Source organism: Haliotis rubra, unplaced genomic scaffold (genome assembly GCF_003918875.1).
Source record: "Haliotis rubra isolate DU_JTF1 unplaced genomic scaffold, ASM391887v1 Scf725, whole genome shotgun sequence".
Lineage (NCBI taxonomy): Eukaryota > Metazoa > Mollusca > Gastropoda > Lepetellida > Haliotidae > Haliotis > Haliotis rubra.
In genome coordinates, this window is record NW_025767441.1 from 305496 (window position 1) to 308959 (window position 3464).

A 3464-nucleotide genomic window follows, 5' to 3' on the forward strand; every position below is an offset into this window, starting at 1 on the left:
GTGACTTTTGGTTTTACGCCGCACTCGTGCGGCAATATTCAACTATATGGCGTCAGACTTGTAAAATAATCAAATCTGGACCAGACAATCCAGTGATCAAATAGTAGCATGGGAACCGATGACGTAATGTCCAGCCAAGCCAGTGAGCCTGACTAATCTCTCGGTCCCGGGTTAGTCGCCTCTTACGACAAATTGTGGGTTACTTAAGGTTCATCTCTAACCTGGATCTTCTGCGGTCGTACCTCAAAGAAGACTCTCCCTATCGATGGATGCTATAAAGGAAAATAGATGACAAACAAATCACAAAACGCTCGTAATGATGGCGGTAATTTCATAAAAATTATCCCGAATTCTTTAAATCTCGTTTGGCGGTACGTGATTGTTTAAAAGATCATGGAAAATATTCATCATCATATTGGAAGTACGTGAATAACGCTAGTAGAATATTGCTGCCTTTAGGGAAGCTCTTCGGTTTGTTTGTGCGTTTGTTCACATAACGGGGCGTAGGTAGCCTAATGGTTAAAGCGCTGGCTCCGTCACGCCGAAGACTCCGGGTTCGAATAATTCCTACATTGTAAGTACAAATGTGTAAAGCCAATTCTCTGGTGTCCCCGCCGTGATGTTGCTGGAATATTGCTAAAAAGCGGCGTGTAAACCAAACTTAGCTACAATGGGGTCAGTGTTTACATAACGGCTCTTATGCCCCAGTTAAAGCCTATTTCTGAGAGCTTATGGGCTTGCTCTCTTTGGTGGATTGTAATGTCCGCTTCCTACATTAAGAATTTTACTATTATAAATTGCTACGAGTATTGAAACAATATATTGTTTTTAATGCTCTTAAAAAATGTGTGGAATCTTTTGTTTTAATTCTCTTCGATTGAAAATATTGGGAGATATATCTTGGAGTTGACTTCAATGTTGATATGGATAATAATGAGTGTTTTGAGAGGATCATCACCACTTCTTACTTCCCTTATATAGGGAGTGGGGTAGCCTAGTGATTTCAAAGCGTTGTTCGTCACGCCGAAGACCGGGTTCGATTCCCCACCTTGGCTACAGTAGTGGTGAAGCCCATTTCGGTGGTATCCCCCGCCATTGATATTGCTGAAATATTGTTAAAAAGCTTGGCGTCAAACTCCACTCACTCCACTCCACTTCCTTATGACCATAGCGCTTCTGTTTGAGTAATTGCTCTCGAAAGATGGAATGGTTGTACTGAAGGCAGGAATGAGGAATCTGAAAAGGTGATATATATCGTTTATATACAATTAAAAATGTAAAGAAGGGATATTCCATTTTGCGAGCATACCACTAATGAAAATGCCAGTGCATACTATGAGAAGAAGTATATACTATTATCCATACAGATGAAACATTTTCAAAGGAAGGAATAAACTGAATCTTGAATTTTGTATGCTGTAATTTTAGATTTGTCAGTTATTAAAATCTGTCACCATCTTTAAAAGATGGTAAGAAGCAACGAACTTTGATCCTTTGCTTTTTATTCCCTGCACCATGTTCCATACCTTCACACATTATGCGTGCGTGGAATTAATTCTGGAGACACAATTCCTCCAAGATTGCCAGTTTTGTTTTGTTTGAGAGGTACAACGTGCTTTGCATTTAGTATTTTTATTTTATGACAGAACAGTTGGGTGATGGCGGAAGAATAGTGTCACCTTTCACTCTGTGGGTTTTGTTCTGGGGAGGTAGGGAGGGCATCACCTTTGCACACATGTACTTGGGGGTCAGCAATTTTGTGCATAAAAAACATTACAAAATTATGTGTTAAGGAGGTGTGGTGGGAGTGAAGGTGTCGTTGATTTTATATGCATGACATGCAGGGGCTCCTTACTTTGAAAGGCATAACCCCAGTGACATCTGCTACAAGCTTCAACATTAAAGAACTGTGGCAGTCTGTACTTCCCGATACCCAACTAAATTTGCTTTAGGACCCCGGGACTACATAGGCTTGAAACATGCATGAAAAAGTATTTCTTTCCAGTTTGGTACTATAAGATTTTGAATCAAAAAGATTATTGCACCATCTGTCGTCGTTCTGTAGCAGGGAATTATGTTGCCCCCAATTATGCTAAAGAGAAACGCTGTCTCAGCTGAAGTGATAAATACAGATTACGCATTCGTTTCTAGCCGCCCCATTCTAAGTCAAGTCTAAGTCCTAACCTTCTTAAAAAGGTCACATAAACCCTAGGGGTACAAATACATAAATCACTAACTGGCATCGTTATAAATGAAACCCGTCATTAAAACTACTCATTTCGACCTTTAATTGACTTAAATCGACCTTTTTTGACAACGGTGCACAATTTCTCACCCGCGAAGGAAATTTCAACCAATCAGGCGGCGCGACTCTGTGACGTCATATGAGGAATAGCTTTGAGGGCCGATGCAGAATTCATCTACATTTTAGGGGTTAAATTATCTTGTTTACAGGCTTGTATAAACCTGAAATCGTGACAATTGTTGTGGAAAATGAAAGCTATATGTTCTCACAATCTACTGTCATTTAATTTTGTCTCCTGCTTTTGCCCTAGTTTCGAGTTACAACTTGTTTTCATAGACGATTCTGTCAAAATCGATTGGTGTCGTTAGGCCCTATTTGTATAATGACTGATCCAAATTGATCCCATTTCTGTGTTTTTTTACCTCGATATTTAATCATGTCATGTAAAATCTGTTTGTATTCTCAAAACAGTGTCGGCCCATAAGTTTTCATGCAATACAGCAATTAATACTCCCATTGTTGTAACCCGTGTTGGGAATTGGTATAAACCTACACATGTTACTTGTCATCATTCACTTGATGGTCAGTTAATGAATTTATAACAGGTATAATTAGTGGTAACATAGATTACCCGACAAAGGTTCCCATTTGGCATTTCTTGTGTCTGGAGTAAATATTCAACATTATAAACATCGATCAAAGGATTAACCGATAACACGCTGATTGATTAATTACTTTTATCTTACACAGCGGAATTGTCAAAGGTAGTGTTTATGTATGTAGATTTACTAATCTATACTGAATACACTCTGTCGTGTCAGTGTCTGCGTAAAACAACGTCCCTTCTTTCAAAGGATTAACCGGCAATACATTGATTGATTGCCCATTATTGGCTAACTAAATTACTGTTTTTTAAAGAAAGGCCGGACATTATGCAATTAGTTTGCCAGGTGTGCTATCTTGGGTGACCAATGAGGACTATACACCAATGCCTGAAAAGATTTATCACTTTTTCGTATATTAAGCTGTTAAAAGACACATCATTTGGAACTTTAAGTTTTGTGGATATTGATGGATGCATTCCTCGAACAAGGTAATGGCCTGATATTGTTCCTATACGCTTTAATCTGTTTTAATTTTACAATATTTGCATTTTTGTTTTTATTCATTTGTCACGTAGGCATTCAACAGAATCATTGTTTTCGCCGTGAAGTGTAAT